General features: G+C 42.3%; 1 protein-coding gene across 2 annotated transcripts in view; it reads left to right on the plus strand.

Annotated features, from left to right (window-relative positions):
• Positions 1-1,417: 1,417 nt before the first annotated feature.
• The window catches only part of LOC144591939 (sodium-dependent phosphate transporter 2-like), a 65,017-nt gene continuing 52,902 nt past the window's right edge, over positions 1,418-13,532 (plus strand). For both annotated transcript variants that reach the window (XM_078395978.1, XM_078395976.1), the window contains exon 1: positions 1,418-1,693. The gene's annotated coding sequence lies outside the window, so the exon portion shown is untranslated. The remainder of the gene's footprint in view (positions 1,694-13,532) is intronic.

The raw sequence follows: 13,532 nt of genomic DNA on the forward strand, positions 1-13,532 counted from the left end.
TTATAATTCCAGTTAAATATACATAGAATATAAAATATAATTCCTGTGTTATTGAGATCACAATGCAAATGTATATCAATAATGTGAAAGCGAATATAGTTAAATAATGCATAATAATGAGATATATGTTGCGTGGGATTGTGATTGTATATGGTTGTGGAATGTATTAGTAAAGACGGTGACCGAAGAAGCCGGTGACCAGATCATCATGCAAGAACTGTAAAATATGGGAAAAGAATAAAGATACAAGAACATTTCAGACACAAGATTGAACTACTCATGTGCAAGACAAGTATTAACATGCAATGGTTAGTATTTATCTTGTACAAACTTACATTTTTATAATTCCTACGTAGTGTTTTGCGGTCAGAGGGAATTTTCAGTTTTTCTTATGGAGACTACAAACCATATTAATTTACTTTTTATGAGATTAAATTAGATAGAGGCCCTAATGCGGGAATGTATTTATCATAAAATATGAAAGGGATATGATTCAATAGCTTCTCCGGGTCTGAAGAAGCCATTGAATTAGGTTTAGAAGATGGTCTACATCTGAGGGATTGTCTGGGTGCAACACGTCAACGGAGACCAAAGTACAGTTCTGTACGGAAGAGAAGTAGGGAGAACAGATATTTCTTCAAATTCTTCATGAAGGGCCATTAATTAGTAAAATTAACCTCTTCTCTTAACAATTAAGGGCCTGTATTTTTTATTACTGCTGATCATACTGTAAATGCTGAAGAGATTTGCCTTATAAAAGATCCCTTCATCCACACCCCCCCCCCCCTCCATCCCATCTGAGACCTGTATTTTTTCCAAGTCCATTCACTGATCTGTGAAATACATGACATCTAGATTAATTTATTATTGCTGATCTGATGTTGGTTTTGAAACTGCTTAAAGTATGCGGGTAATGGTATGCTGTCTGCTGCAGCTCATGGGTCTTTACAACACTGGTTGGAATAGGTGTTGTTGTACCTGGTATATTTGGAGATTATATCTACTAACTTGCTGTAATTGTTGGTGCTGCTGTTCATAGGATTCCAGTTTGATCTTTGTAGTATCTTTAAATTGCAAAACATCTCAAAGTTCTATGGGACGCTGGTTTATCTGGTGCTGACTGCTGGCAATTCTGGAAGGGGCGACCCCCGTGCTGGTAACAAGGGTTCCCGCACTGCCAGTCGCGTTGCTGGTTTTAATGAACCGCCTATTACTGTTTAATTGTGACGGAGATAGTGCTAATATTTATGGTACAAATCGTAGCCACATCACATTAACACCGCGGCTGGGGTGCTGATATTTATGGCGCAGGTGGTGTTGGTATTCGTGGCACGACACGGATGTTTGGTTCAAAACGGCGCACATTGCGTGGAGGGGCGGTATCTGGTTTTCCCCTCTCGCAGTCATAAGCAGAGTACCTCGGTGTCTCCCTTGTTTCCACCCACAAGGGACTCAGCGGCCGCTCCGCCTCCTCTCTCCCGTTGGTATAAAGAGTGTCAGAATCGCTCCCTCAGCTCGCATTAGGGTTAACATGGCGGTTTAGACCATTCTGAATTGACAATAAAGACAACAGCAACAGTCCCGGGACGCGACTCAATCTCACGACGAACCAGGGGACAAGCACGTTTCTGCCGGAGAAACCACCTCACGATCGGGCCAGCTTCTGACTTAGTGACCAGAGCGGCGCATGCCGGTAAGTAAGCCAGGCCCAGCGTGACGGCAACGTGAAGTTTGTTTCATGATTTTAATTGTTTATCTTCCCGCTCCCCTGGTTAAATCCGCCCAGAGTAAATTCTCTCAACACGCCACACCGCTGCCGGGCCCGCTGTCCCCCAGCCCACACTCCCAAAGCACCGCTTCATTTGTTGCAAAAGTGGGGCTGGGAGGCTGAGGATAAGCGTCAGACCTCCTTTTATTTGCACGTCTCCTTTTAAGGCATAAGAGTAGTAGCCGGTAAGGCGGGATCCCCCCGCCATGGCAGCCACAAGGGTTGGGTAGGAAGCGGTGGCCTCCATGTGAGCGCTAGGATCCAACCCGGCAACGCCGACTCGGAAGCTCCATGGACTCGGCACGTCTGCACAGCTCGCGTGGTGAGCGGGAGCGCGCAGTGGAACCTCGCGTGGTGAGCGAGAGCGCGCGACACGGCGGTTGGGGCGCCCAGGTGGGCCTCGAGGCGCGGCCGTTGCGCCCAAACCTCCGTGCAGCCAGGGGACCTCGCGGGCCCGCTCGCGCCCCCCCCCCCCCCCACTTCGACCGGGGGGCGGGGATGCCCTGTAAACCCACCTCCCCAAACAGCTGGAATAGAGAGCCGAAGGTCGCCCCTTGAACCATGGCGTCCTTTGACACGTTATCTCATGGGCAGCCCCATCCCCTCCTGTGAGCTGGAATCGTTTTTTCCCCCTCTGGGCAAGTCACTCACTGAACCCGACTGGTGCAGCGGTCGTGAGGGAGCAAATCCAAGTGGAATCGGAATTCAATCAAGGGACTGAAAGGCGAGCACAATGACACCAACCCGCTCCAATTCGTTTTCTCTTTAAATCTTGTACATCTCCCGAATCCCGCCTTCCCTTGCCGTAACTGTAGCAGCTTGTAGAAATAATGGTTCCCTGGATCAGAAGGCAGAGCAGTTAAGCTACGCACTTGCGTGTAGGGATGTGCGGCACCTGCTATAAATGCATAGTACCATTGGGTGAACAGGGATTGGATCAATACGAAGTCAATCCACACTTTTGTGACTTGTAGTTTAGTGAACTGAATGTCGTTTGAACGTTAATGTGTTATCCGTGCTGATTTGTGGTTCAGTAACCTAATTTTATAATGTCAACCTTCTACAAGCAACAGCCTTTACATTCGCGTTTCAACCTAATTTACACGGATAGATAGAAAACAGAATTGATAGAAAAATAGGTGCAGGAGCAGGCCATTCAGCCCAATATGATCATGGCTGATCATCTAAAATCGGTACCCCGTTCCTGCTTTTTCCCCACATCCCTTGATTCCCCACATCCCATGATTCCTTTAGCCCTGGAGTACTGTGTGCAGTTTTGGTCTCCAAATTTGAGGAAGGATATTCTTGCTATTGAGGGCGTGCAGCGTAGGTTTACTAGGTTAATTCCCGGAATGGCGGGACTGTCGTATGTTGAAAGATCTCTCTTAAAAATGTCCAAAAAAATATCAATTTGTTTTGAATTAACACATTGACTGAGGCTGCATAGCACTCTGGGGCAGAGAATTCCAAAGATTCATCAACTGTAGAATGAAGGTTTCTTACCTCATCCTTGTGGCATACCTTATCCTAATTGGTTATCTGGAGACTGATTCCCTCATCCTGAACTCTTTGGCCATGGGAAATGTCCTTTCTGCATCTGATCTGTAAACGATTCTCTATATTTTGATATTTCTTAATCTTCTAAAGTCTAGAGAATATAGGTCCAGTTTACATGATCTCTCGTCATTCAGTAAAGTTACCTGTCGTAAGTGATGGGGGCAGAATTAGACCATTTGGCCCATCAAGTCTACTCTGCCATTCAATCGTGACTGATATATCTCTCCCTCCTAACCCCATTCTCCTGCCTTCTCTCTGTAACCCCTGACACCTGTGCTAATCAACAATCCCTGGGTCCAGTCATGTGAATCTTACACACCTATTTTATGGCTTGTGCGTCCCTTTTTGGATAAGGAAATCAAAACACTACACAGCACTCTAGATGTGGTCTCTCGGGGCCCTACACTTTTGCACCAAAATGTCCATATTTATGTTTTCAAATCCTTTTATAATAAAGGCAAACATACCCATTAGTCCTCCCTAAAATTAGGTCTGTTTGTCAGGCTCTAATAGTGAAATTGTGTACTTATACACAATTGTGTTACAATATCAGTGTATGATCCCTTTGAACATTAACATTACCAAATCTCTTGCCATTTAACAAGTATTCAATTTTTCTCATTATATGCACCTCATGTTTTTCCTGTATTATATTCTATTTGCTATGTTTGCACTCACTTATCCCTATTCCCTTGAAGCCTTTTTATGCTGTTCTCCTTACTGTCCTTAGTTTATTATTGTAAGCAAACTGAGAAACAGGGTATTTGGTCCCTTCAGACAAAGTGCTACCAATCATGATGTGGATCACCAATCGTTGGAGCCCTAGCACAATGCATGTTGTTCCTCTGATGATCATAGTTTCATAATTTGTGAAAGAGTTTTTTATTTGTGTTCTTTGAATTTTCAATAACCAATGTTCAATTCATGTCAATATATTATCCATTTCCAGGTGGATTTTACTGAAAACTTTCTCAAATCCAAATACACCACATCTGCTAATTCTACCCTTTATTCTACCAGTAGCATACTCTGAAAATACTATCTGAGTAGCTAAACATGATTTTCTTTGTTTAATTATCATTTATATTTCTGAGCTAAATGCTATTAAATGCATTGGTATGTCTTGAGATTGTTGAACATGCTATATAAATGTAGATCCTTTCAAGAAAAATAGAAAAGGGTGCAGGCCATGTGAATGCTTGTTTTGCACTAGCATTCAATAAGAACTAGCATCCATTCCTTCTCTCCTTGATGCTGCCTGACCAGCTGAGTTACTCCAGCATTTTGTGTTACCTTCGATTTGTACCAGCATCTGCAGTTATTTTCCTACACACCTTCAATAAGATAATGGCTGATTTTTTACCTCTGCCATTTTCTTGCACTAGTCCCATATCCATTCATTCCTTTTCTGTCTAATAATCCACCAACTTTTAGGGATCTGCAAGCTGCAGGAAGATATAGATGAGATGGTCAGATGGGCGGAGCAGTGGCAGATGGAATTTAATCCTGAAAAGTGCGAGGTGATGCACTTTGGCAGAAATAACTTGGAGAGGGAGTACACCATGAATGGAAGGACCCTAGGGAAGACAGGGGTACAGAGGGACCTTGGAGTACAGGTACACAAGTCCTTGAAGGCAGCAGGACAGGTGGACAGGGTGGTCAAAAAGGCATATGGGTTACTGGCCTTCTTTAGCCGGGGCAGCGAATATAAAAGTAGGGGGTAATGATGGAATTGTACAGAACACTGGTGAGGCCGCAGCTGGAGTATTGTGTACAGTTCTGGTCACCACATTATAGAAAGGATGTGATAGCTTTGGAGAGGGTGCAGAGGAGATTCACCAGGATGCTGCCAGGGATGAAGGGCCTTGGCTATGAGGAGAGACTGAGCAGACTGGGGTTGTTTTCCCTGGAGCAGAGAAGGCTGAGAGGGGACATGATCGAGGTGTACAAGATCATGAGGGGCATAGATAAGGTAGATGGCGGGGAACTTCTTCCACTGGTGGAAGGTTCAACAACGAGGGGACATAGATACAGGGTAAGGGGAGGGAGGTTTCGGGGGGATGTGAGAAATAACTTTTTCACCCAGAGGGTGGTTGGAGTCTGGAACTCACTGCCTGGTGTGGTGGTGGAGGCGGGAACACTCACAACGTTTAAGAGGTGTTTGGATGGGCACTTGAAATGCTACAACATTCAGAGCTACGGTCCAAATGTGGGAAAATGGGATTAAAATTAGACTGTTTGGTAACGGGCGGCGCGGACACGATGGGCCGAAGGGCCTCTTTCTGTGCTGTAGACTCTATAACTTCTGTCCTAAATAGATTCTGTGACTGAGCCTCTAAAACCCTCTTGGCGGGAAAATTCCAAAGATTCACCACCCTCTGGGTAAAGCAATTTCTTTTCATCTCAATCCTGAATGGCTGACCCTTTTATTTTGAGACAGTTGACATTTGGTTGCAGACACGTCAGCTGGGAAAACTTACCCTGTCAAGCTTTTTTTGTCTATCAAAATGTCAATCATATTGGTGTAATTATGTGCCCATGTGACTTTGTGGGATCTTGAACAATGTTTAAAATTGCTATTAATTAATTTTGTACCTGCTTCATTCATATCCATGCTTTTCACCTCACTATATCATCATCATCAGAAAATCAATTTTTTAATATTCCAATAACTCCATTTGGTTTTTTTTGTTGTTTGATTAATCTTACCACAATTATATTTCCTAATTGTTTTTAATCAATGGTGCTGACCCTTTTTTCCCAACTCGCTGTCTTTTCTAAAAGTTCCTTGCCATGGAATATTAAATGCGCAGGACACCCAATTGTATTTGTTAATGCAGTGTAGCCTTATGGTTGAATTCATAGTACTAACTTACATATTTCATTTCTTGTGGTTTAATTGTTCAACAGATACTTTATTTCCCATCCCCAAAAATGATAGTAAAGTTTAAATTGGAGTTTAGATGAACATATTTAGTACTCTGTTGCCACTCTACCCCTCGCTAATATGTTTGCGTGGGAGGATAGAAGAGGCATGGCCAGGAAACAATCCATTTACAGTTTGCTTGGATTTACAGTGCCCTCTGTAATGTTTGGGACAAAGACCCATCATTTATTTATATGCCTCTGTTTGAAATTTGTAATGGAAAAAGTCACATGTGGTTAAAGTGCACATTGTCAGATTTTATTATAGGCCATTTTTATACATTTTGTTTTCACCATGTAGAAATTAGAGCTGTGTTTATACAGAGTCCGCCCATTTCAGGGCATCATCATGTTTGGGACACATGGCTTCACAGGTGTTTGTAATTCCTCGGGTGTGTTTAATTGCCTCCTCAATCCAGGTATAAGAGAGTTCTCAGCACCCAGTCTTTCCTCCGGTCTTTCCAACACTTTTGGAAACTTTTATTGCTATTTATCAACAGGAGGACCAAAGTTCTGCCAATGAAAGTCAAAGAAGCCATTATGAGACTGAGAAACATGAACAAAACTGTTAGAGACATTAGGCTTACCAAAATCAACTGTTTGGAACATCATTAAGAAGAAAGAGAGCACTGGTGAGCTTGGCAGGCCAAGGAAGACCTCCACAGCTGATGAGAGAAAAATTCTCTCTATAATAAAGAAAAATCTCCAAATACCTGTCCGACAGATCAGAAACGCTCTTCAGGAGTTGGGTGTGGATTTGTCAATGACCACTGTCTGCAGAAGACTTCATGAACAGAAATACAGAGGCCACACTGCAAGATACAAACCACTGGTTGGTGCAAAAATAGGATGGCTAGGTTAAAGTTTGCCAAGAAGTATTTAAAAGAGCGACCACAGTTCTGGAAAAAGGTCTTGTGGACTGATGAGACAAAGATTAACTTATATCAGAGTGATGACGAGCAAAATATGGAGGAGAGAAGGAACTGCCCAAGATCCAAAATATATCATCTCATCTGTGAAACACGGTGGTGAGGGTGTTATGGCCTGGGCACGTATGGCTGCTGAAGGTACTGGCTCACTTATCTTCATTGATGATACAACTGCTGCTGGTAGTAGCATAATGAATTCTGAAGTGTATAGACACATCTTATCTGCTCAAGTTCAAACAAATGCCTCAAGACTCATTGGCTGGCCGTTCATTCTACAGCAAGACAATAATCCCAAACATGCTGCTGAAGCAACAAAGGAGTTTTTCAAAGCTCAAAAATGGTCAATTCTAGAGTGGTGGCCAAGTCAATCACCTGATCTGAACCCAATTGAGCATGACTTTTATATGCTCAAGAGAAAACTGAAGGGTCTAGCCCCCAAAACAAGCATAAGCTACAGATGGCTGCAATACAGGTCTGGCAGAGCATCACCAGAGAAGATACCCAGCAACTGGTGATGTCCATGAATTGCAGACTTCAAGCAGTCATTGCATGCAAAGAATATGCAACAAAATACTAAACATGACTACTTTCATTTACATGACATTGCTGTGTCCCAAACATGATGGTGCCCTGAAATAGGAGCACTATGTATAAACACTGCTGTAATTTCTACATGGTGAGACCAAAATGTATAAAAATGGCCTTTATTAAAATCTGACAATGTGCACATTAACCACATGTGATTTTTGTTCTATTAGAAATCTCAAATTGTGGAGCACAGAGGCAAATAAATAAATGATGGGTCTTTGTCCCAAATATTATAGAGGGCACTGTATATGATGAAGCAGAAAATGAGTGGTTCATGTGTTCATTTTCCCGAGTGAGTATTTAAACCACCTGAAAATCTCGGAGAAAGTTTCCTAATTTATTTGCATCAGTTGCGTAAGGGGTTGCCTAATATGATGCTTCATCATTCATGATGTGGAATAAATTTAATGTTGTTGATCTTTTCCTGTTAATGTTGTTTCCATGCAAACTCCTCTGCTCCTGCATTCCTTCCCACCAGTTATTTTCACACCTCTGCTTTCTACAAGCTCCTGTTGAAAATCATTCCTTCAGCCTTCTAGAAACTTTCAACACTTTTAATGGTACTTTTTTAATAAAAGTGGATAACCTGGCGTAAGTCACTTTAACCGTGTAGTCCCAAGTCTCAACAGTGTAGAACGCAGTTTGCATGTAATTAATGCTATAAAATTGGTCAATCATCCCACGGTACTTTACAGGATGGTAATCCAGCAAAAACAGAATAAATACTGAACCTGAAGAACCAGGAAGGGAGTTAATTTCAAAAGATTCTTAAAATGAGTGTTTTGGAAGGGGACTCCACAACTTGGTTCCAGATGACTTGAGGAGAGTCTTTTGTGGTTAAATAAACCATTTAAAATAGTTTTTCGCACCATTAAAGCGAACACTTGGACTATACATTAATCTTTCATTGTGAGTGAACTTATGACTTGCATTATTTATACTTTGGTTTGTAAGAGGGTCTTAACCAGCTTTTATTCTGTGTTTTAAAAAAAATGAATTAATTACTATAAACACCAGCTTGTTGATCTTGAACCTAATTTGGTGGAATATACAATCCCTGGACTAGGTTTATATAATAACACATGGCAGTTTTAATGAACTGGATTTTGTCAGGAATTATTTTATAATGAAAGCTTTGATACCCATGACTCTTTGCCCCATCCTTCAACCTATGCCTCATCCATTTACACTGATGGATCTTAGGCCCCCTCGGTTATGGCTGACACTGATGGATACAAAGAATGTAATTCTGAATGTTACAAGTGGTGCTTAACAAGCAAAATAGTAAAATGAAGACTGGGGATACATTAACTGCAGTTGCTGGTTTATCAAACAAGGCACAAAGTGCTGGAGTAATTCAGTGGGTCAGGCAGCATCTCTGGAGAACATGGGTAGGAGATGTTTTGGGTTTGTGCTCTTCAGATAATTAAGCTTGTTGTTTGGCAGAGTAGGCCTAACTGGAGTTTATCCTTTTGGCTTTGCATGCACCACTTTCAAATGTTTCTCAAAGCAGTTCAATCTGGCAGCTCTCATTTGTATTTTTTATTTTGAAATTGGTGCCTCTCGATTATTCTCATCTTGGTTTCCTTGTGCTGATTGTAGCAGGATGTTGTTGGAAGCAACCTTGTTAGTAGGTTGATACAACAGTATAACATACCAAAACTACTTTGGAGGTTGTCATGTTGATGTTAGTGGCCAGGCTGTGGGGATGACAAGATTCCTTTCCCCAAAAAACTATGGGGCAGAATGTACTTATTCTTGGCTGGGCCATGTAGAAAACTTCTAGCCGTCACAGGTCGGCTTATTCCTGACATCTTCACCTACACCGTGCAATGTGAGGTTGGGAATAGCTAGAAGGCAGTGGGTGCCTAAGTCCAGGCAACAAGTGAGTTGGCAGGCAGCATCTCTGGAGAAAAAGGATGGGGGACGTTTTGGGTCAGTCCGACACTAAACATCACCCATTCTTAAAATAAAGTTCTGACTGTCTACCCTACCGTATACCTGCTTGTCATATTCACCACCCAACACTAATACTTTCTTTGATTAAATTCCATTCTGCCATTTCTCCCTCCATATCTAGAGCTGATCTACATCTTGCAACACCTTTGACAGCCTTTTTCATTCTCCACAACTCCACCAATTTTTGTGTTGTCTGTGAAATTACTAACTACCCCATGACATTTTCATCCAAGTCATTTAAATAGTTCAGAACTGAAAAGAGGACAAAAGAAGCTTGTAAAGCTGCAGTGAGGGTGGGGGAGGGGACTGTCACAGATAGGGCAACGTTGGGGTGACCATGAGAATAAGTTGTAAACAATGTTATCGGGTCAATGAGTGACTATGGAATGTGGGTGTTGTCAAATGCAGATCAGAAGAAGTCCAGTTTGTCGATTTGGGCACATCCTCCTTTCCCAGAGAAAGAAGCAAGGAAGGAAAAAACGAGCTGAACTAATGTTACAGTCTGAGAAACCAAGCTTTCAAATTCAATATTGAGTCTAGATGGTGCAATGTGCCCAGAAAGAAGATGAGTTACTGTTCTTTAAATGTGCTCTGGGGCTCATTGTAGTAGGATTGAAGGCCACAGACCAATAGGTCAGAGTGGGAATTAAAGTGACAAACATGAGAAGCTCAGGATTGCACGTGGACTGAAGACAGATGCTTCACCAAGCAATCGCCCAATATGCGTTTAGTTTCTGCAATCTTGAGAAGACCCCATTGTGAACACCTAATGCTGTGCACTAGATTGGAAGGTGTACAAGTGAATCTCTGCTTCATCTGGAAAGACCCTTTGGGTTCTTGGATGGTGAAAGGGGAAAGTATCATAACATAGGGGGGTGGTATAGTAAATAGAAGAGTTGACCAGGGAGTTGTGAATGGACTGTCCCTGTGAAATGCTGAATGCGTCTGTTGGTGGAATCTGGTTGAAGGTAACAAAAATTGGGGAGTATGCGCTGCTAAATGCAGTTGGTGAGGTGGCAGATGAGGACCAAGGATTTATCTCTATTCTGTCCTGGAGGAGAGGGGCTGAGAACTGGAAATAGATGAAATGCAGACAATGACTGTTAACAATGATAGAGGGGTAACCAAAGTTCAGACAGAACGGATACATTTCAGAGGCACCAGCACGTTAGCGCATATACAACAGAGATGGAGGAACTGAGTGATCTAGAATCCATACAGGACGCAGTAGAGTAGTTGGCATAGCTGTGATTTTTTTCAAAAATTTTTTTTTTTAAGTTGGCTCTTTGAATTGTAATAATCTTCACAGCTGTGTGGCAAAGATTTGTGTATTCATATCTGCATATTGCTGCTTCAAGTGAGGTGATATTTTTAAAGTGGAGAAGGTGACCTGAACTGGCTTCTGCTGGATGAATGTTTGTAAACAGGAATCTTTCAGTGTGCTTTCTGAGCAATATGGTAGAGGATTACAGGGATCAATTTGTCGAAGTTGTGAAATTTCTCTGATGCCTGGTCTTAACATAGAAAAAGTGGATTTGATATTTTCTCAATACCAATATTTCATTGTGGATGGTAAAAATGGCCCATTATTAGCTATCGCATAACTAATTTAAAAACCATACCCTTGCCTCTCACAGCAATTAAACTATGGGTTTGACAATTCTAGGATTATCAATTGGCACCGAGTGGCACATTTTGAAAATACAACTTATTTTATTGTCGTGTCTGAAAATTATTATGGGTCAAATTGGCGTTCCCTGTGATTTAATTCATGTTTGAATACCTGATCCAGTGCATTGCACTGGCTGCAGAAGCCAAGAATGCATGTGTTCTCATAAAACCCAAGATGTCGGTTGCATATAGTCTGTTGCTTGTGATACATTAGCTTATTGGTACTGGATTTAATGACCTGATGTTGCATTTAAATTCCTTTTGCAGCTGGTTGTGAAATTGAATTTGATAAATCTGTTATTTTGTCTCCACACAAATGACCATACGTTTTTAATATGTAACCCTAATATCCTTCAAGAATGGGAATCTGTCCTGTAGTTCTTTTGTGCTGTATTTCTGTGACTTTGTGATCTATTCTCTAACTTTGGAGGTTACAGACTTTGCTACACATTATTAGACTACAGTGTATTTGTTCAGCAAACTGGTAGATATGAACATACGGAAATATTGCATGAATTGACTGACAAATCGCCTAAACCCAGTATAAGTGGGGTTGGTACCCAAGTGGAAGCCATTGTATCTAACATTAGTCAAGCAATTGTTTCATTGAACTCATTCATAACCTGGTTACAATCCCCAAGGTAAATTAATCGACGTTGGGAAATCTATTGGCTGAGTGAGCCCTTGAAAGTAGAATTCATCCCTTTAAATTCTACCTATATTTTGCTGAACACTTGCGCTCTGTCTGCCGAGGCCTCTGTTCCTAATCACTTTGGTCCATTTTTTTGTCTTTTTTTTGGTCCTTTTTGTCTTGGGGCTCCTCTACTTTAGTGAGTATATACGCAAACTGGCGGAACAGCACCCCTCATTCCACTTAAAACCCAACAGTATGTACATTGTATTCTACAATTTTAGGTCAATTCTGCAAGCACCTCCCTTTCTTCCCCCCCCCCAAGTCAGTTAACAAACTTCACAGTTTGAAACTATATATCCCTCTTAGGCTCACACATGTTACTATAATCCAACCTTTGTCCATCAATCTGCCTATCAGGAAACCCCTTGCCTGAGGTGATCTGTTGCTGACCATGATTTGTCCAGCCCTTTTTCACTTCCATTTTTTCCCCCCTTTCCCTGCCCCCTTACTATCAATCTGAAGAAGGAAAATGAGCCAAAACGCCAACTGTCCATTTTCTCCAGAAATGCTGCCTCACCCTCTGAGTTACCACAGAGTGGTAGCGCAGCGGTAGAGTTGCTGCTTTACAGCGAATGCAGCGCCGGAGACTCGGGTTCGATCCTGACTACGGGTGCTGCACTGTAAGGAGTTTGTACGTTCTCCCCGTGACCTGCGTGGGTTTTCTCCGAGATCTTCGGTTTCCTCCCACACTCCAAAGACGTACAGGTATGTAGGTTAATTGGCTGGGTAAATGTAAAAATTGTCCCTAGTGGGTGTAGGATAGTGTTAATGTACGGGGATCGCTGGGCGGCACGGACTTGGACGGCCGAAAAGGCCTGTTTCCGACTGTATATATATGATATGATATTTCTCTCTTTGGTATACAACCAGCATCTGCAGTTCTGTTTTAACTTTATGGCAGATGGAACCATATTGGTTGGGTAGGTGCATAGGGAAAGTAATGCAGGAAGGAAAAAGTCCAGGTAGATGGGTATGTGAATGATGGACAGATGGAACCAGATGAGGGAGGGTGAGGGTGTGTTTGGGAGGGGGGGGGGGGAGAGGTGGAGATGCAGTCTATGGAAAATATGAACAAAGGGAAGAGAGAACTTGGGTGGGCTGATGAGAGTGGGCAAGGAACACTGGAAGTGTTGGAAATTCAATGGTCACCCATTTGGGTTACTGGTTGTCCAAGTGGAAAATGAGGTGGTGTTCTAGTCTGGCTTTGCAGTTGCAGAGGAGACATTCAAGGACATATAGTTTGATGTGGAAATGGAAAGCAGAATTGAAAAGATATGCAACTGGCGGCACTGTGGCGCAGCGGTAGAGTTGCTGCCTTACAATGAATGCAGCGCCAGAGACTCGGGTTCGATCCAGACTACGGGTGCTGTACTGTACGGAGTTTGTACTTTCTCCCCGTGACCAATGTAGAAAAAAAATCACGAGCATTGAATGCAAATGT

Source organism: Rhinoraja longicauda, chromosome 3 (assembly GCF_053455715.1).
Source record: "Rhinoraja longicauda isolate Sanriku21f chromosome 3, sRhiLon1.1, whole genome shotgun sequence".
Classification (NCBI taxonomy): Eukaryota; Metazoa; Chordata; class Chondrichthyes; order Rajiformes; family Arhynchobatidae; genus Rhinoraja; species Rhinoraja longicauda.